Source organism: Podarcis cretensis (assembly GCF_951804945.1).
Source record: "Podarcis cretensis genome assembly, chromosome: 3".
Taxonomy (NCBI): Eukaryota; Metazoa; Chordata; class Lepidosauria; order Squamata; family Lacertidae; genus Podarcis; species Podarcis cretensis.
Genome location: NC_137172.1, coordinates 83813756 through 83835531, shown reverse-complemented (window position 1 = coordinate 83835531; position 21776 = coordinate 83813756). Strand labels below are relative to the sequence as shown.

General features: G+C 40.1%; 2 protein-coding genes across 7 annotated transcripts in view; one reads left to right on the top strand and one right to left on the bottom strand.

Moving 5' to 3' along the window:
- PRSS35 (serine protease 35) overlaps positions 1-21776 on the top strand; it is a 160440-nt gene that overhangs the window by 34264 nt on the left and 104400 nt on the right. For 4 of the 5 annotated variants that reach the window (XR_013837255.1, XR_013837256.1, XR_013837257.1 and 1 more), the window contains exon 2: positions 10903-11027. The gene's annotated coding sequence lies outside the window, so the exon portion shown is untranslated. Of the gene's footprint in view, positions 1-10902; positions 11028-13862; positions 14149-21776 lie in introns of those variants that run through there. The other variant, XR_013837258.1, reaches the window with a different exon arrangement.
- Positions 1-21776, bottom strand: part of ME1 (malic enzyme 1) — a 119814-nt gene that overhangs the window by 37230 nt on the left and 60808 nt on the right. The gene's annotated exons all lie outside the window — the stretch shown is intronic.

Genomic DNA, 21776 nt, shown 5'->3' with positions numbered 1-21776 from the left:
ATTCCCTTCACTACTTCAGTCCTTTTTGCTTCCTTTCTCAGTTTTTTGTTACTGCTATGATCCAAGCACTAATGCAATATCTATTCATTTTGTTTTATTTTGTTTTTTATAATCTGTTTTGGCAAGGACCTTCTATATCTCTTGTAAAGTTCCTTCTTTCAATACTATATTAATAATTATTATTTCATTCCTTTATCACAATACAATTTTGGGCTATGATGCTGAAAGACAGCAGAGCTACAGTGAAGTCAATTTTGGCTTAAGAAAAATATTAAATAAGCACCATATGTTCTTTGTAAACAGTACAATATTCAGAAAGTAAGATTTTAACTGAGGAAACCTTGGTTTTCAGGATTTCCGAGCTAGAGGCACTTGCAATTAGCTTATTATCTCTTGAGCAAAATAAGTTCTTAATAACAACGGTTATAAACATGGCATTCATATATATATATATATATATATATATATATGCCGTATTTTTCGCTCTATAACACGCACCAGACCATAACACACACATAGTTTTTAGAGGAGGAAAACAAGAAAAAAAAAATTCTAAACGAAATAGTGGATATATGATTTTTGTGCTTCATGCTGTGGCCACAGACATGTGATCTGACAGTGAGTTTGGAGTAGCCCAATGCAAAAATCCTGAGGATCCATGTGGATCCATGCTTTGTAACCACGGAGGAGGGAAGGAAGGGGAACCATGGATCCTCTGCTCACGACTGCAGCAGATCCCCCCCGCCACCCGCAGGCATTCGCTCCATAACACGCACAGACATTTCCCCTTACTTTCTAGGAGGAAAAAAAGTGAGTGTTATGGTGCAAAAAATACGATAGATAGATAGATAATATATTACACAAGTAGTCTGGATTTCTGGGATTGCATGCATTCTCTATGCCTTCCTTTTCTCCACCGCCACAATATGACTTGGCAAAGGTATTGTGTATCAGTTCTCCTGCAAAGTCCATGGAAATAAAGAAGGTAGTTGCATCCTAAAAATGGAGATTGTTATTGTTAAGTATTTTACAGTACTACCATACAGTACTGATTTTTTAAACAGACCAACCTAAATTGTAACAGTTATATCAGCTGTGAATAAGGTACAGTCAAGCTTACTAAAAACAAACAAACCACCCTTTAGTAAGCTTAAGGTTTTACTTATCAACCTGTGAATTTGCCTTCTTGTATTTTGCATGGCCAGCAGACCTCACAAAGGGTGGCTCGACCGCTCCTTGGCATACAGTCATGGGACTAAACTGCAGGTTTGGCAGACTTAAGCAGGAGACTGCCAAAGTCAGTTATGGTGACATCCAAAGCTAAGTAACCTGAAGACTAGAATTAGACATCTCAAAATATCAGATAAAACTATAGGCTTAAGATTAGGAATATCAGGCGTAATAGCCAGCCAATTTCATTCCTTTTCATTTTCTTAAGACTATTCTGATACTGCATCTACAAGAATTAAAAACTTAAGAAAAGATGCACTCTTGACCCATTTATTATGGATCAAACTATGTATCTTGATTCATATTTGCCACTTAAACCATATTGTCCTTATTTGAAGATTAATCCCCTTATATGTTTACATTATTTATTTTAAAATAAAATATGCCTGCAATAGGTAAAGGGTAATATCCAATAATAATCATACTCAGAGTAGACCTATTTAGATCAATGGGTCTACTCACAGCATGACTTACTTCGTTTTCACCCGAGGTGCTTATTTGTTTTGGATTAATTGCCATCCCTTATTTTGAAAAGTATTGAATTTTAACTTATGACTCAGACAAGTCATTTCTTATTAATGTAAGCCCTTGAGACCATCAGAGCAGGATAAAAATATGTTCCTCCAGTATTATGTTTCTGGACACAAGCCAAACATATCTACATATTGTATGAAGAGTCTGAATGTTAAGATTATTTTCTAAAAGTACGTATTAGTAAATCAAAACCTATACATGAAATATTTCTTAGAAGTTGTCATAGATACCTCAGTGTTTAACCAAAATTTGTCACACTCAAAGGTTGAAGGCAGGGACAACACAACCCAGGTACTTCGCCCAAGCAAAACCCCACTTGCATCCAGCTCAATGTTCTGGAGGCAATCTACTCTTCTTCCGACAGTAGGGCTGATTTGCATATGTGGTAAAAGCATTCCCATCCTTCTCCTTCTCTCAGGAACCACACACTACCTCTAGCTCCAGGTTAGACTAGGTAGGAAAAAAGGAAAACTGTCTAATTAAGGAAGGTGTGTTTGTCAGCTTCAGAACTGACATATTTTAATTTTTCTTTCACAAGGCCTACAGCCAACCTAGATATTTTGGGGCAGCCATGCATTGGACTTCTCCGTTCACATGTAAAGTGGTGGGAAGTCTACCCTGTACACAAAGTATATGAGGGAGGAAAGAGAACCCCAGCCCTCCATCTGCAGACCTCACTATGTTCCACTGTTTTGAGAAGTTTTCCCTCACCAATAACAGACAAGCATAAAATTGGTTAAAGCAGTGGAATGCAGCAAGTATTTATTTATTTAATAAATAAATCTAGTAGCGAGCGTGTCCCTTTCCCTACAGCCTCTTCTTGCATATGTTTCCTATGCTTTTTATGTGAATGGAGCAGACATGCTGTAGAATCTCCACCTAGGTGTAGCTGTTATATGTCCCAACCTTTTCATCATGGTAAAGAGATTAGGAACCATCCTTATCCCCTTTGGTCACTATCTTGCCCCAGACTCCTAACCCAAAGACCCCATTCCTTGTCCTGAATTCTCTGTGAACTGCAGAGTTCTTGGAGAACAAGAGAAATGGTTTTGCTGCCTCCATGATGGGCTTTTCTTGAAGCAGCCCAATGCAATGGCAAAGAAAACACCCTTTCTCTATGAGAGAAGAAACAGGGTGGTGTTTGTTTGTTTGTTTGTTTGTTTGTTTGTTTGTTTGTTTGTTTGTTTTGGGCCTTTTCTGCTTTCGCAGAAGGCAAAAAAGTGTCTTATTGTCTAGGGCAAAAAGCACAGCACAAATGCACAAAAAGCAACTGTCAGAGCTGCCCCTAGGTCCCAGCTCACAGAGGACCAACGCCCTATCGTCGTTATGTACAAAAGTCTTTATTGAAGTTCAACTTCCATTCCAAAGCCGCAGCGCGCAGCCCTACGTCTTAAACCCTAGACCGGCGAAGTCCCGTCTGAATCTCCTCCCCTCTGACACCAGTTTAAGATCCTAGCCCTGCTCCACCTTTTCCGTTGTTCTCTCCTCCTCTGGGTCCTCCTGCCCGCCGGGGCTTTCCCCTTTCTGGACTCTTCCGACGCTGAGTCGGCTGACTCCTCCCCCTGTCTCCGGCGGGCTTTAGGACCCGGTTCCCAATCCTCATTCTCTGCTGTCCCGCGCTCCTGTACATTTGAACTTGCCTCTCGCGCCAACCCGGTGACCTTCCTCCTGACCGTCACACTGCTTCTGTCACTGCTTCCCTCTTCCGGGATACTGCCCGGATCTGACCTCCCCTCCGTTGTCTGGCTCTCCGACGGAGGCGTGGCCAGCCCTGACTTATCTTCACTCCCTGGTGTGGAATCCTCTGCCCTCGATACCTGGGACTCTTCCCCCCCCACTATGCTCTGGTGGGGAAGCTGGTCCTGATTTCCAACTGCTACTCTGGGAGTCCCTGCTGGCCCCTTGCTCCTGGAGTGTCCCCCTTGGGAATCCCCTTGCCCTGGCCACTGACGCCCCCTTCTGTGAATCTTCCGATTCGCTGGAGAGGCTCATGGAATCTCTCGGGCCACTGTCATCTTCTTCTACGCTGCCCTCAGATTCTTCCCCTTCGCTCTCCATCTCCCCTCTTCCCTGTGCTTCTGCTCCTGAGCCCCTGACAGCAACCCTTCCAAATTCTTTGTACAAGCTACAAGAAGTGTAGGCGGGGAGTGTCATGACAACCACAAATCACACTTAGCTATTAAGCTAAGCCAACTTTTGTTGGCTCTATGGACTTACAATCAGAGCTTAGAAGCAGCTGAACCATTAACAATGAAAAGGGAATGGGGTTTGTTTCGGAAGGGGGAGAAGCCTTGAAAAGCTCTTGATGAAGGTTGTGGCATCTGCACAAGGCCTACTAAATTGGGAATTAATTGAAGCAAGCTAACAATCGAAATCAGGCATTCTGAGAGAGTACATACATATGGACTATGTGTTAAAATTAGAAAACCATGCCATGTCTAGCTTGCAAAATGTAGCACTTGGATCCATTTTATACAATTATAATATATCTTAAATAATAAAATCAATCAATGTTTGTATACATAATAGTAAATATTTCATTATGTGGCTAACAGCAAGCATGTGTGACTTCACTATATCAAGTAATGTAATGTTGAGGCTCAAGTATAGGTTTAGAAATCTCAGTCATCTAGTTTTCCTTTGTGCTAAGAAAATGGGGCAGGGGGAGTGTTAATGACTGCAGTTGCATAAAATAAAATGATAATCATAGAATCATAGAATCATAGAGTAGGAAGAGACCACAAGGGCCATCGAGTCCAACCCCCTGCCAAGCAGGAAACACGATCAGAGCACTCCTGACATATGGTTGTCAAGCCTCTGCTTAAAGACCTCCAAAGAAGGAGACTCCACCACACTCCTTGGCAGCAAATTCCACTGTCAAACAGCTATTACTGTCAGGAAGTTCTTCCTAATGTTTAGGTGGAATCTTCTTTCTTGTAGTTTGGAGCCATTGCTCCGTGTCCGCTTCTCTGGAGCAGCAGAAAACAACCTTTCTCCCTCCTCTATGTGACATCCTTTTATATATTTGAACATGGCTATCATATCACCCCTTAACCTCCTCTTCTCCAGGCTAAACATGCCCAGCTCCCTTAGCCGTTCCTCATAAGGCATCATTTCCAGGCCTTTGACCATTTTGGTTGCCCTCCTCTGGACACGTTCCAGTTTGTCAGTGTCCTTCTTGAACTGCGGTGCCCAGAACTGGACACAGTACTCCAGGTGAGGTCTGACCAGAGCAGAATACAGTGGCACTATTACTTCCCTTGATCTAGATGCTATACTCCTATTGATGCAGCCCAGAATTGCATTGGCTTTTTTAGCTGCCGCGTCACACTGTTGGCTCATGTCAAGTTTGTGGTCAACCAAGACTCCTAGATCCTTTTCACATGTACTGCTCTCAAGCCAGGTGTCACCCATCTTGTATTTGTGCCTCTCATTTTTTTTGCCCAAGTGCAATACTTTACATTTCTCCCTGTTAAAATTCGTCTTGTTTGTTTTGGCCCAGTTCTCTAATCTGTCAAGGTCGTTTTGAAGTGTGATCCTGTCCTCTGGGGTGTTAGCCACCCCTCCCAGTTTGGTGTCATCTGCAAATTTGATCAGGATGCCCTTGAGTCCATCACCCAAGTCGTTGATAAAGATGTTGAATAAGACCGGGCCCAAGACAGAACCCTGTGGCACCCCACTAGTCACACTTCTCCAGGATGAAGAGGAACCATTGATGAGCACCCTTTCTCTGGGGCGTCTCTATTTCAAAATGTTTATAGAATATATTTCCCCCCAAAGTACTGAAAACATACTCTTATCCTTTGCCTGTTTTCAAAAATACAAAAAGATCCCCTCCCGAACCCCCCACAAGGAGCGGAACATGGTAGCATTTGATATCCTTTGTTTGCAAAGGTGGAATTATAGGCAGCTCAGAACTTTCCAGCAGTACCATTCAGGGAACCAATTACTGAGCTAATTAGGCTATCTGCTTTGCCGCCAGAATCTTAATACTGTTATGGGCAATAATTTACTCAATTTCAGATTAGTTTTACAATGATACCAGTGAAAGAATTCAGTTATTTATTTCCCCTACATCTCATTTGCTTTGTTTATAGGCAATGAGCAGAATGGCCATTCACAGTACAATCCTTATGCATTTTTTCCCTCAGAAGCAAGTCCCAGGGCATTCCAGTGGGGCTTTACTTCCAGGAAAGAGTGTATAGAGTTGCAGCCTTAGCTAATTTTAATCTGCTTAAAATGTACCACTGTTCCAAACACAGATTCAAAATATCAAAGACAATAGTAAGGAAACATCTTGATTAAAATGCCTCCTCCCTACTGTGGTCTGGAAAGATGTGTAGTAACTGTATCTATCTGTCCAGAAAGGCTTGTCCCTAGGGATTGAGTTAATGAGATCTTGGAAGTGCATTCAGTCTAGTAGATGTGAAAATCTTCCAACACTGTTCAGGTAGAACAATTTTACTGACATACGATTCTACTCAGTATCTCATGCTTTATTACTTTTCAATGCAAAACTAGGAATCTAGCCAATTTTATATTGCTGAAATTGTTGTGCCTTCACCTAGAAAGCATTTAAACATCCCTCTGCTTCTGGAACAGAATGAAAGTAGTAACAATTACTGGATATTATTAGAATCTGGTATGCTTCCTAGCAAACTAAAAACCAAGAGACCAAGGGCCTTTTTTTTTTTATTTATTACAGACCAGCAATTTTCTAAAAACCTGGACCGTGAGATGTGCCTAAATGTCACCTCCCATCCTCATTTAACATGACAGTGATGGTGGCTTAGCTGACTTGGCTTTTGGCAAAGTAGCACCGGGGGCTGCCTCACTAGGTACCCCATTCTCAACTTTGAGCTCAACAGAAGATTACCGAGCCCCATAAAAATTCTGTAGATGTAAGATGTATAAAAATTGTTCACTGAGTTTCTCATTCCATATAAGTGTTAAATACTTGGCAAAAGCAGGTATGATTTTTGCAGTGTGGATATTAATTTTTTCTTTATTTTTTTTAAATATCACAAGACCAGCCCTTTCCTTAAAAGCAGCCTTAACAAAGAAGAAGGTTCCAAAGGGGTGATTGCTGCTAAATGCTGATTTTGTGGGTACTTTATCTGTACTTAAGTACCTTATCTGTACTTAAAAACAGCCAAAAAACAAGACAAATAAAATTACAAGATAATAAAATAGTAATCATAATAATCATTCAAAGCCTAAAAAAAATGTGTGACATAAAATATATTCTATAGTGAAATACAAGGTTCATATTTGTACCAAACATACCAAATCTTCATGAATGTTGCCAAATAAACTCCTATTTAATGGGAACGTGCCAACCATGAGATGGTTTGCTCATATAAACCAAATGGAACTCTAAGCAGAAGCAAAGTCAGAGGGTTCTGCAGCAGCCCTGGAGGCACATATTTTATGAGTTAAACCATAGATCCACAAAATAACAAGATGCATCCTTCCACCCTTGAGAGATCACTAGATGAGTGGCAACCAACTGATATAGAATTGAACGTTGAGAAGTAAGGTCAGCATTGGCATAAACAAAAATGGATAAAAGACATATCTTATCATCCAGAGTAGCCTATTTGCCAACAATTATACCAATCTTCATTTACAACTGGCTCCCAGAACATACGTACATATGCCAACATGTTCTTTGTACCTTGCAACCCTGCCGGCATAAGGGGAAACCAGATCTTACAATATGAGATAAAAGTGATGCAAAACCGGCAATGTGCATGAAACTATTTAGGTTTAAGTTATATGGATACTATCCTGGCATTAAATAAGAAGCAACTGGCAAACGAAGGCTCTTAAAGGTGTTACATATTTTAAGGGCGTGTCTTTTAGTTCTTGACCAGTATTAGTCTGTGGTACATAATGGACATTCCTTATTTCAGGATGCTAAAACCCTATGTAACCTAACAGATATTCCTTATTTAAGAATGTAATCACTAGCTGAGATTCCCTGTTTTTAACATTTTAAACTTCATAGATACTCTTGTTTTTAACATTTTGCCCTCGCAGTCCTATTTTTAACAATGTGATAACAGTTACAAAAATCAGTAAAGTATTGCTGTCTTAGATCTCATCTCAACAAAGCTGTGCAGAGATAAAGCTGTTCAAAATATAGGTTTTGACTAAAAAATGTTTTATTTATTTCAGTAGAGAGGAGGTAATATTTTGCAAGTAACAGCCCTTCAGAGATATCCAATTACAGATTCAAAGGAAGATAAATAATTGCAATGGGAACAAATCAGTTCCATAAGCGCAGTTTCAATACCCTGAACCATGTAGATTAAATTTAAACACTTGACTTGGGCAATTGTACCTGCAAGTTGTACAGCAGTGTTACTACAATATGTATTTGTTGAGGTATATTTGTTGAGAGATAATACTATCTGTCATTAGACAATACAGTGGTACCTCGGTCTAAGAACAGTCCTGTTAACAAACACTTCGGGGAATGACCTCCGCAAAACCGGAAGTAGGTGTTCCGGCTGGAAAACTTTGCCCCGGAAGACGAACGGAATCCGAACGGAGGAGGCCCCATTAGGGAAAACGCGCCTATGTTTAAGAAAAGTTTCGGCTTAAGAACGGACCTCTGGAACTAATTATGTTTGTAAATGGAAGTACCACTGTAGTAGCTAAAAAAGGAAATCCGAAGAAAGGAACAGAATATACAAATGGCTACATGATTGACAATTCAAAGGGCCATCTCTCTCTCTTTCACGTGCGCACGCTCTCACATACACACACACACACACTCCTGGACAAAGTTTCGTTGGCACTTTAAAGTTAGCCAGTATAGTCATGTGATTAAAGAGTTACAAAAGAACTACAGAAATTCTCAAGGTTTTCATTATACTTTTTCATTGGGAGCCTTTATGGGGGTGGGAATCACTTGTCAACCAAACACAAGACACTGGGAACATACAAGAAGAAAAAAAATAGTGTAGGAGCAATCCTTTGGACAGCAGGGTATGTGGCTACAGATCTGAGTCAGAATCACCATACAATGTGTGTTTTTAGATATCTTGCAGTATTTAAATTATAAACAGATGTCTGTGGAAAGATGTCTGGCCTTCTCTTTCTCACATGCAATGTATTAATCACTTTGCTCTAAAATAAACGACAAAGATAACATCTTGCTGAGTCCTTTGTATTCAGCCAATTACTCCCCCCCCCCACTTCTGTATTATTCTGGGGTCAGTTCTAACCAGGAATAAAAACAAAAGAAAATTTCAATGAACTCCTTTTTGCACCTATTTCACTTCCTCATGTTTGAGGAGAAGATGCAAGTTATAATCAAAGCAGCCTGCGGGACATCTTGGTTCTGTTTCTGTGCTACTTGTCAGGTAGGAAGGGAGCAGTTGTTAGAACAAACTGAAACATTAAAGACCACAACATACCAGACATGCTTACTGTTCCAAAATCTTCTACTCTCTAGGGAAGAAAAAACTTCACACTGAGATTGTGTATATAAATCTTCAGTGACATCTAAAGCCTTCATCTAAAGGCTCAGGGATCATACTGAGTTAAGCGGAAAAATACAGCCGTGTTGTCATTCTATCATTATATTCAGTACCTAACTCTGAATTCATTATTGTTCCTATTCATGATTTACAACAGATCAGAATACAAAAAGACAGAAAATGGACCCGTGATTATTATTTTATATGAAGTTTTATTCTTTGGAAGAAAGCGACTCAAACATGTACCTATACAAGTGAGAGGAGATCTCCAGGGCCTCGCCAATTCAAATCTAATTCATTTAAAAATGGATTGAGTTTAGATGTACTCCACTAGACATCCACTAGGCTATTTTTCCACTGGATCACTTCTAAGCATAACATAGCGCAGGAGAGGGTCTGCCTATTACTATCAATAACAAGAGCAAACACATTTTTCATTGTCCCAACTATATGTGTACATATACAGATAAGACACAAAATACATGCACAACATTATTCAATCAGCAAATAGCCAAAAATCTCTGACACCATAGAAGTTCTATATATACTGCACCACTCCCAATATATCACAGTTCTACTAACTCCTTAAGAAGGGATTGAACAGCTAAATGTAAGCACATATTTTCCTCATGAACACTACAGCATTACAACATCCCCCACATAAAAGTGGCAGTATTTAACAACTTAAAAGGCATGCTTTTCTCAGGATGAATCTTCCACTCAAACAAAAAACCTGAACAAAAGCCCACACCCTTCAAATGTTTTTAAACAGTTTTTGTTTTTTGTTGCAGATTAAGCCATGGCAGCACCCATTTAAAATTAAAGCTAGTCATTGCAGTTTTCTTTGGAGCACAGGCTATGTTCAGTTTCATCATGCCATGTGTTCTGTGAAATATAGTTATTTGACACAGCCTCTGTTGCTTTACTTAAATCATCTGCCAACAAGTCTCAACTGAACAAACATATCAACTGAGAGAGTAACCTTTTCAACTATTTTAGCCAAACGCTTATTAACCCCATGGTGCCAGTGATTAGTGCCTTTCCGAGCACCCACAGCTCTTATTAGCACATGGAATGGAAAATATTTGCATTTTGCACTAAGCAAGACTAATTCAACGCAATCAATTTGGAATTCACCCTGAAGACAGTTGAATTCTTGGTTACTCACTATTGCTTATCACGTGAAATGTGGCTAATCAGTAACACCAATTAGATGTCTGCATTGACTCAACAAGTATCTTTTTATTATTATTATTAGATTTATATACTGCGCTTCATCATAAGATCTCAGGGCAGTTCACAGAATAAAATACAGGCTAAAAACACGTAAGTAAGTAAAACAAAACAGCAAAACAATAATGCCCCCCCCCCATCCACAGACACATTTAAAAGGCTGTAGAAAAGGCCTGGTTGAAGAAGAATGTTTTCTCCTGGTGCCTAAAAATATATAATGAAGGCACCAGGTGAACCTTGCTCGAAATAGAATTCCACAAACGGGGAACAAGTTGACTCTTATCACAGATGAACAGCCTGTCCTGGATGTGCAAACTGCCAAATCATCCACATTGTACAGTAACCATTATCTTCTAACCATTAAACTGGTGGACTGTGGAACCATTTACTTTCTGCCTCTGTTCCCTACTTACAGAGCAACAGCCTTTGCACAAAGGAAAAGCTGCTGAAACACACCATGCACCATAGCCTCCAGTAGAAAAAAATATAAGGGAAGAACTTGTCAGTACAGATGACCAAGCTACCATATGGTTAATGTGGGTAAGTTTGCTTGTTTATTTAATACATTTGGCATGTAGGGTTGTCATAAGTCCTCTTTTTCATGGGTAGAGTCATCACAGTGATCCATAGTTACAAGTAGAATGTGTTTTGCTTTTCAAAATATGGTAACCTGAAGTAATTTGAATGATTGTGCCTGGTTTGTCTTATTTTGTGGTTGCTGTAGTTCACCCCTAGTTAATGATTTGTTTTATTGCTATGTAGTGAAGACTTATTTCAAAATAATTTTTTCAGTATAAATATACATACACATACATATACACACACAAAGAGAGAGAGAGAGAGGTTGTTCACATGTAACACTAGGTCAAACCATGGCTTACCATGAATGTGTGCACATTCAGGGTGCTAAAGAGAAGATTGTGACAGCTTTTCTCTTTCTCCACTCATGGGTGTCCACGGGGGAGAATCTGAAACCTATTTATTTCAATGTACACAAACAGATGCACATCCAGCCAGTCAACAAGAGGCTTAGAGTGATCTCTGAGACTACTTCTATTGAGAGTGCCTGCACATTCCTGGAGGAAAGCCTTTCTGGGCCAGTGGGCAGCTCAGAATTATGCTGCTTATTCTGATCTAATTATTATGCTTCTGCAAATGTTACATGATTTTGAAACCCTAAAAATACACTGATAATATAAACAAAAGAGATGTAGTGCCTTTTGTGATCAGGTGAGCAGCTTGCGGGTACTGCTGAACCCAACCCTTTCTGAGGGCCAACGAGGTTCTCAGGGAATATGTAACAAAAAACATTTTCTTGGGAAACAGAAACTTAGTGCTACTTTTTCGATTGGTTGAAGGTTGCCACATTTTCATCGACGGAAAAGACCTAGCGCACCAGAGGTAGAAAACTATACCACTTGGCAAGTAAGGCATCTGTACTGAGATCAAGTTTTGTAAAATAGGAGGTAGACACTGGAACACAAACTGCCTCCACTGTTCCCCACTCCTCTCACTTATAAGGCTCACCACATTCCAGCATTACATCTGTACCCTTTATAGCCACATAACACATTACCCAATGAAACAGCAGGTAGATTCGCTTCATACATTTAAAACACATGACTTTCTCCCTAACACACCTGGGGACTGTAGTATTCCCCTCACAGAGCTACAATTTCCACCTCCTTTACAAAACTACAGTACCCAGGATTCTATGGGGATAGTCATGTGCTTTGAATGTGTTTTAAATGTATGCTTTTAACCCTTGTTGTTTAGTCGTTTAGTCGTGTCCGACTCTTCGTGACCCCATGGACCAGAGCACGCCAGGCACTTCTGTTTTCGCTTTTAACCCTAATCCTTGGTAAAGATGGGAACCTGGGTTCATGTCAGTGTGGATAGTTAAGTTAAGGTCAGTTAAGGTCAACACAGTTAAGGTACAGTTAAGGTCAATGCATTTAACATATGCTGTAACATGGTGAAAATGAGAAGGAGCATGTTTTTGAACTGGGTACCAATCAGAAAACCAGGTATCTGGAATCCAGCCTTGCTTGTGCACCAGTCAGAGGTAGATTTAGGTAGGAACGGTTGTTCGTCTCCTCTTAATATTTCCAACCTAGAATCATAGAATCATAGAGTTGGAAGAGACCACAAGGGCCATCGAGTCCAACCCCCTGCCAAGCAGGAAACACCATCAGAGCACTCCTATGACATATGGTTGTCAAGCCTCTGCTTAAAGACCTCCAAAGAAGGAGACTCCACCACACTCCTTGGCAGCAAATTCCACTGTCGAACAGCTCTTACTGTCAGGAAGTTCTTCCTAATGTTTAGGTGGAATCTTCTTTCTTGTAGTTTGGAACCACTGCTCCGTGTCCGCTTCTCTGGAGCAGCAGAAAACAACCTTTCTCCCTCCTCTATGTGACATCCTTTTATATATTTGAACATGGCTATCATATCACCCCTTAACCTCCTCTTCTCCAGGCTAAACATGCCCAGCTCCCTTAGCCGTTCCTCATAAGGCATCGTTTCCAGGCCTTTGACCATTTTGGTTGCCCTCCTCTGGACACGTTCCAGTTTGTCAGTGTCCTTCTTGAACTGTGGTGCCCAGAACTGGACACAGTACTCCAGGTGAGGTCTGACCAGAGCAGAAATCAGTGGCACTATTACTTCCCTGGATCTAGATGCTATACTCCTATTGATGCAGCCCAGAATTGCATTGGCTTTTTTAGCTGCCGCGTCACACTGTTAGCTCATGTCAAGTTTGTGGTCAACCAAGACTCCTAGATCCTTTTCACATGTACTGCTCTCAAGCCATCTCACCCATCTTGTATTTGTGCCTCTCATTTTTTTTTGCCCAAGTGAAATACTTTACATTTCTCCCTGTTAAAATTCATCTTGTTTGTTTTGGCCCAGTTCTCTAATCTGTCAAGGTCATTTTGAAGTGTGATCCTGTCTTCTGGGGTGTTAGCCACCCCTCCCAGTTTGGTGTCATCTGCAAATTTGATCAAGATGCCCTTGAGTCCATCATCCAAGTCATTGATAAAGATGTTGAATAAGACCGGGCCCAAGACAGAACCCTCATTGGAGTTAGCTAAGTTAAACTTATTACAAAGACTTGACATGGAATGAAACAAATTAAATAAAGCTGCTTCCCTCATTGGTCATTTCCTGAGCCTATAATGTAAATAGCAATCATGTTTCAAACTTAATTGACTAAGGTTAAGTGAAAGCCACCATTTGTCCCTTCCAAGTATCACCTCGCAAATGAAAGGGCAAGTTATAGGTTATGTATAAAGTCACTATTGCAGAATTTAAGTTGAAAGTAAAGTTGATTTAGGACACACACTGGCTGATTTATATGTTTCTCTTTTACATTAGACATTGGTGAACGCGCATGGAAAAAAATTAATTTGAAAGCCAAAATAAAGTTCACCCTTGGAAATCACAACATGATTTTGGGAAAAGCTGTTTCTCATACCTACAAGGTTCATTAGAAACTTTATATATATGATTAAATATGCTTGCTGTTCTGTGTTGTTGTCATTAAGAAAATACAGCTAATCAGTCTTAAGATAAACTGGTTACCATGAAAAAAGAAAACTATTCAGTGCACAATAGTATTCAGTAAATGGTATTCAGTGTGCAATAAGGCTTTGATCTTGAATTGGGCTTTCAGATTATGCTGATTTATTATAATACTGGAGCCAAATTAAAGGAAAATATTTAACTTCATGAAGTAAAATGTTATTTGTTTGTTTGTTATTTGTCTCTTTTGGCAAAGCCCTGAATTTGTAGCCTATCACTTCTGTAGAATGTCAAAGTTAGAATATTACCAAAGCCCATATTTTTTCTGGCATTTGGATTATTTGATTACAAGTGTTCAAGTATTTAAGCAGCACACTTTCCACTGGAATGATCTTAGAAAGCCCAAATAAAGATCAATCCTATGCAGAACTGGTAGGGAACTGAGAAGGGAAGGAACAATGGCAAACATGCTTGAGCCACTGCACAACTTATCTGGTCCTTCCTGCTTTCCGATCAGATGGTTCCCTAGAAGCAGACCAAGTCTAGGTAGTATTATTCTAGTAGTTGAAGTACTACTCTACATAGGCACAACAGGTCCCTGTGTCAGTGCAGTGATTGGTCTAAATGGAATCTTGGATCTTGGAAGACCCACAATTCTGACTCTGTATTATGTTAAGATGAATTGCCTTTTGCTTTCTGAGCTTCAAGTTCCATGTGAAAGATTTGACCAACTTGCATCACTGGGTAAAAATAGATTGGCAAGGTAAAAAAGTCCTTAGTAGCTTAATGGAATGACATAGTTACCCTGCTAGAACAGAACATTAATTAAAATATGAAATGGGCATTCCAATACAAGATATCTCAACTAGTTTTTCATAAGATCTGTATACTAAACAAAAATGAGCATGTGAAGGAACCTATGCATTTGTGTTCTGGTACAAAGGTCCGGATTCAATGTTCCCTGACTACCAGTTTGAAGTTGAGAACAATAGCTGCACAATATGAAATTCAGCACAACACTTGCACTGGCAGAAATTTACCGTGAAACAGGAAGCATCCAAATTACAGCAATGTGTTGCGCAACCACAAGAACCATGCAGGGGTCCTGCCCTTTTGTTGCATAAGCCATTCCGCTAGTGCAACTTGTACACTGCTAAGGGGCTTCAACTTTGTGAGGTGTTGAATTCCTCCAAAAATATTGTAAAGTTCAACTTACCACCGACTCCAGCCTAATGCCTACTGTCCCCTGTGTCTAGTAAGCCAGGAAGTCAGTTTAGGATTTTTGACATAATGTTGGGATGTTAGCTAATTGCAAAATGCAAGCAGCTGGATCATATTTTTAAATCTGATTTGGAAAATATAGCAAACCAGCTGCACTTGGTAAATTTAGTCTGCAAATACTGTCCTTTAAAAATATTTTCCATCCATAATTTACAGCTTCTGTGGTCTCTTGGCAAGCTCTTTTTTAAAAAAAGTCCAATGCTGAGTAGTCAGTTTGGCTTCAGCCCAGAAGATGCTAACCCTTTACCAGTATGATGACTGTAGTATTGCTCGGTAAAATAAGTTGGGAACTTTCAAACACTGCAGTGAAAAAGTAGCCTTTAGTCTTTTTATACAGCAAAAATAGCAATGTCAGCAAGTGCTGTGTCTCCTTCCTCCCAATCTCACCCTGATAATTTTTCTGCAGTGCTATCAAGGCCTGCCTGACCCTATAAAATTACTTAATATAGGAGAAAGCAGCACATTTTTCTTGATTCATGTATCATTTTCTTTTTGTCATCCATATAAACAGTCTTACAGAAAATATTAATACAAGGAGAAAAGAAACAGTGAACATGATAATGAATTAAATAGAATACACTAAAGCATGGGTAGGCAAACTAAGGCTCGGGGGCCGGATCCGGCCCAATCGCCTTCTAAATCTGGCCCATGGACGGTCTGGGAATCAGCGTGCTTTTACATGAGTAGAATGTGTCCTTTTATTTAAAATGCATCTCTGAGTTATTTGTGGGGCATAGGAATTCATTCAGTTTCCCCCCCAAAATATAGTCCAGCCCCACACAAGGTCTGAGGGACAGTGGACCAGCCCCCTGCTGAAAAAGTTTGCTGACCCCTGGACTAAAGCAACAACAAACATTCAGTGTACTAGTAATATAAGGAATGCAATCTAAAAATGACTATAGCACCACCACCAGTAGGAGAACAAATTTCTTGTGCTTTAACTTCAAAAGACCGCCACAAAATATGCCATCACTAATTTCATAGAATAGGAACACACTTTGTCATGTATTCTGTCATTCCATTAACCCTTAATTGCTCAATAAATATATTCCCATGCTATCTCCTTTCTCTAGCATGTTTACGAGTTTAACTAAGTAGACCATATTTGTATTTTAAAACGATTGTATGCTGCATTGGAGAAACTAGCTAGTATTAAAAGATGGAATATAATAAAAAAATAAAGTAACAATAAAAGGGAACACAAAATACTGCCATGAAAAGGCTACTGAAAGCAGCAAATGTCAAAGGACAAGACCAGCGCCATAAACATTGATTTTCACTATACAACTAAGAAAAAGATGGATTTTCTATACAGCTGGAAGTACAAGAGAAGATGAAAGTAATAATTGGCAGGGCATGAGTTTAATGCATGCTTTTATTTCAGGACTCTTACAACCATGTACCTATGGTGAAATTTGGTGTTAGTGCTGAGGTCAGGGGTTGCCAACACAATGCCTGCAGGCACACCTGCACCTGCAGAGGCCTTCCCTAACACTTGCAAGCTTTCCTTCTCCTGCTGAAATTTGGCTTGAAAGACGCATTGTTTTGTAGCCAATAGAATAGGTTGCAGTGTGTGCTAGATTGCATTGTTTATATGGTGCCCATGACCCTTTCTGCAGTTCGCAAATGTGCCCATGGATCTAAAAAGGCTGATGACCCCTGGCCTAGGTTCTTCTCGAAGTATGAACTGGGATGTTGTGGGAGGGGAGTGCTGGGTCACTAGGTGTAATTTATTGTTGGTGGAAGATGAGCAGTGGGCAGAGATCCTTGTAAATTTTCCACATCAGGACTTAAAGAGAAGTTGTTGAGAGTGAAAGCAGCCCAAAGGAACAACTGAATTTGTCGGTATCTCTTTCTTTTTTCAAATTGTAGCTTTTATACAAATTGCATTGTATAATTTTTTTAAAAAGCCTTTAAAATAATGGAATTACAACTTTATTTTTCAGAATATAAGTAATAAAGAATGAGCTTTGGCAGTTTTCTTATGCAAGTTATTATAACTGACTTAGACAAAAAAGAAGAATGTTATGATCACAGACACAGCAATTATAATGTAAAGAAGCAGTTTAAATTGTATAGGACTCTTCAATTCGTTTCTAAAAAGAATATTTTGGTTTTTCCAGATGGATTTGCTTTGCGAAGTATTTCCATATGTCCTCTACTCTTAATTTCTTAACTTGCTTTCTTATTAAAATCTGTATAGATCAAACCCTATATATATTTACTCGTTTTTCCAGTTGCTACTCAAAGTATGATAAAACTGGCAATAGGGAAAGGCTACTAACTTGCTGATCAGTTACCTTTACTAACTTTGAAGTTATCCATCAGTGATAAAACAAGTACAGGCAGTTAAGTGAGATTTCTGTTGTTATTACCAAAATATACTAACTTAAAAAGGTAAAGGTAAAGGGACCCCTGACCATTAGGTCCAGTCATGGCCAACTCTGGGGTTGCGGCTTTCATCTCGCTTTATTGGCCGAGGGAGCTGCGTACAGCTTCCGGGTCATGTGGCCAGCATGACTAAGCCGCTTCTGGCGAACCAGAGCAGCGCACGGAAATGCCGTTTACCTTCCTGCCAGAGCAGTACCTATTTATCTACTTGCACTTTGACGTGCTTTCGAACTGCTAGGTTGGCAGGAGCAGGGACCGAGCAACGGGAGCTCACCAAGTCACGGGGATTCGAACTGCCAACCTTCTGATCGGCAAGTCCTAGGCTCTGTGGTTTAACCCACAGTAAGTTCCTTTTAAAAAACTTAATGCAATACTTTGCTTTCGTGTAGGGGATGATACACTATACTGTGTAGGAGACAAAGCCATAATTTCCCTCTGGTAAGATCAGTTAAATAAAAGGCACCAATATTGTTCTAACTGTTGAATGGAACTATTGGTATTATGAAGGAAGAAACATAGGACCTCTGCATCAGTGTCACGGAGCTTCCCCTGCCCCCAGTCTGAACAAACCTTTCTTTAACCCAAATTTGCTTTTAATAAAAATATAACTGAACCACTTCACTTTTCAGTTCTCATGTTCACTCACAATAATTTCACATAGACAAAGCATTAAGCAGCCACTAGTGAAAATGCTGAGAAAAGACAACATTAAAAAAAAATGAAGCAAGAATTATACTGCCCGTCTTAAAATGGCAAGCTCCTGGGAGCAGTATATGGGATTGAGTGCTCCTGTGTTTGCTGTGTACTTTGAATTCTCTCTTAATTTACTAGTCTACCTGCAGCATTGTGTAGCATTAAACCTCCACCATGGTCAGTGCTAACTAGGTTCCATATTAACCAGAGTTTGCAAACCCACCTCAAATTCTGATTTCAAGTTCTGACGGTTAACATATCAAAAACTAGGTCCTTACTTAATTTCTTAACAGTACTGTGCTATGTGGGCACCAGTCATACGCAATTCTAGTATTTGGTGGATTCCTATGTATGTTTACTCCAAGTAAGTTCAATGGAACTACTGAGTTCAATGGAATTTACTCCCTAGTCAGCATGTTCAGGACTAGAGCCTTAAAAATTTAGTGCTCTTTCAATTTAAACAACTTCATATTAAGGAACCAGGAAGCTTTATTTATGAAACACAATCGCTAAAGACAGTATGTGGGCTTTTTATAGACTTAACTTAGAGTTGGCTTCAGAGTGGATGTCAAATGAAGTGTCAGTTACCCAAGTATATATAGTGTAGCAGGCATGATGATGACTACAGTTCATTTTCCAGTGTTTCCAATCTAATCTACTTTACAGTTGTGCATAAATCACAGTGATTATAAATGCAGAAGCTGGGAACGATGTGTGGATTTTCTAAAAAGTGTCATGAATATTACAGATGCCAAGCACAGCTAGGGAATAAATCAGTCAAATAATTAATTAACTCTTGCAGTTCAGAAATCAAGCTATCCTTTTCTCAGCCAAGTAATTATCTGACCTATTAGAAGAAAGGCTCTGCATCACTGCGAAGGCTGCCTGGTAACTTAATTTAAACCAATCTTTTATTCCATCTTCCCAAGAACCTGTAATAGTTTTCTTCATCCTCCTGCCCCCAGTTCCCTCTTCTTCACCCAGGGCAGGCAGAACATCAGTCAAAACCCACAAGCAGATCTCTGAGTGATTTGCAATATATCACCAAAGGGCTTCTCACTTGCTTAACCACAGCAACAAGAAAAAGAGCTTTATTTCTCCCTAAATTAAGCCACTGGAATAAAGAAAACAGGGGACAAACTATAATTTGTATGTGAAACTGAACACTCAGTTTCTGGGCTGAATATGTACACAGGTCATCCTAACCATGTATGGTGCCAAGGTTGCAAGCTTGATCCCCAAGGTTGCAAGCTTGATCCTGGGACAGCTGCATATTCTTGCATTGCAGGGGATTTGACTAGATGATCCTCAATGTCCCTTCCAACTGTACAATTCAATGATTCAAATAATCTATTACACATACCATACCTCCATCCCACTGATCTCATTGCTCACCCACTTGCCCCCTCCCTCCCCCCTCCTACCTTTGTCCACTAGCCTCCTCCTCCTCTGCAGTCTCCATTGCCTCAGGAGACGCTGCACCAACTGGCACAGCCTAGGGGATGACACAGACTCCTCCTTTGGCACCACAAAGGAGGAAGAGTGGCAAGGTCAACCTAAGTTTTTTCCTGTTTTTGGTCCCACACTCTGGTGTGAGCCCATGGATTCTTGCCATAGCACAGAACCAATAAATGCCTGTCTTTTGGTCCCGTGCTCTGGCACACATCCCAGATTCGGATCAGAAGCCTGGGTGGCTTCTGTCAATCTGCGATGTCCCACTTAAAACAGGACACTTGGAGGGTATAATATACACCTCTGAGCCACTCTTTTGGCACCTGGTTCCATAACATTAACCTTGGGGTTCTAGTTTTAAAAAATTGAAACATAAACTTGAAGACTGCCCACCCCTGTTCCATACAACTATTCAATGCACATGAACCCCCATTACTGTGTCATCTGCAATTAGTACTCTCTAAGTGTAAATGCACCCGTTGTTTAGACACGTCAATGGCTACTTATCTGCTTGCACTTAAAAAAAACCCAAACTCTAGCTGGAAAGCACACTAGGCAGCTAAATTTGTCAAAGACAAAATATTGCACAACTGCTTGGCTTGCTCATCCCATAATGCACAGCTTGGGGATGTTCTGTGTATATATATTTTGCTGTGCTAGCCATTTTCTAAATTGCCATGTATGTTCCTTGTCATTCATTTATGATAAATGTCTTGCTTGGTTGCTAAAGGATGCATAAAGACTAACACAGCAAATAATTTTGAGAGAAGCAGGGAGCACAAATGAAAAACCTAGTTCTGAGAGTCAGTAATAATAATGTGACATATTACAGCTGCTGCAATGAAAAACAAATGTCATACATTTTTGTCACAGGCAGCACTACTTGTGTTGAATCATCAGCCCAAACTGATATAGTGTAATAATGGAAGAGGATGACACCTTCTTCCCCCTGGAGTTTTTTGGGGAAATTCCCCCTTAGTGTCGAAGAAACCCAAGGAATTGGGGGAAAGTGGGTTATTCATGTCACCACTGACAATACTAGGTAATGGAAAGACTACATGAGTCTGCTGCCTAGCACCATCTGAGATTGGTCAGTATTAAGCTGAAGATGGAAGCCACAGGACAACAGCCATGAAAAATCACAGTGGTGAGGGAAGGGAGACAGAGAGAAAAACCCAGATATCCCAACACAGAGAGACACATAGCAGAGGATGGAAGGAGACACAAGTGGGGGGGGGGGAACAGTAACAGATCATTAGAAAGGGCTTAGATAAAGGGATTTTCATGAGAGAAGGGGGGCGGACAATCAAACACAGCCATAGGCAGGGTGGATCTGAAGGGCATGATAATTTCTTCTCCTGGACTACCATGAGAAAGGCTATCAAGTCCCACAGAAGGCATCATCCTCACAACAGAATGCCCTCCAACCTAATCTGGCAAAATTGTTGTCATGATTTTACCACACCAATTTCACACAGCAAATACTTTGCTGAAATAGGAAAAACACAGTCCTGTGGGATTGACTGTGTAATCTGTGTAGTTACAGCCTGAGTCAAAAGTCAACTTCATCAGTATAAGATGAAATGAAATGGACAGAAGTATATTTACAACTCCTAGTACATATGAAACCAAACTTATTTAGAACTGTTTTAGAACCTTGAACGTCTACTGTTGAATAATTCCATCCCGTTCATGAAGTCTCACCATATTCATGATGGCTAGGTTTGCAAGCAGGCAAAAGAATTGGCTCTTCCCACATGGTGATTATAATCAAAGGAGTAACTTGCAGGATAATTTCCTTGGATAAAAATCAGTCCATGGGACCTGTGGTAACCATGAATACAGAATGGCCCCAAGATCTGATTAAACAGAGAACTCTAGAATTTAATAGTATTTAAATATTGCTTTTGAAAGTGCTATGCGGCCCAACCACTCCTTCACAATTTCCAG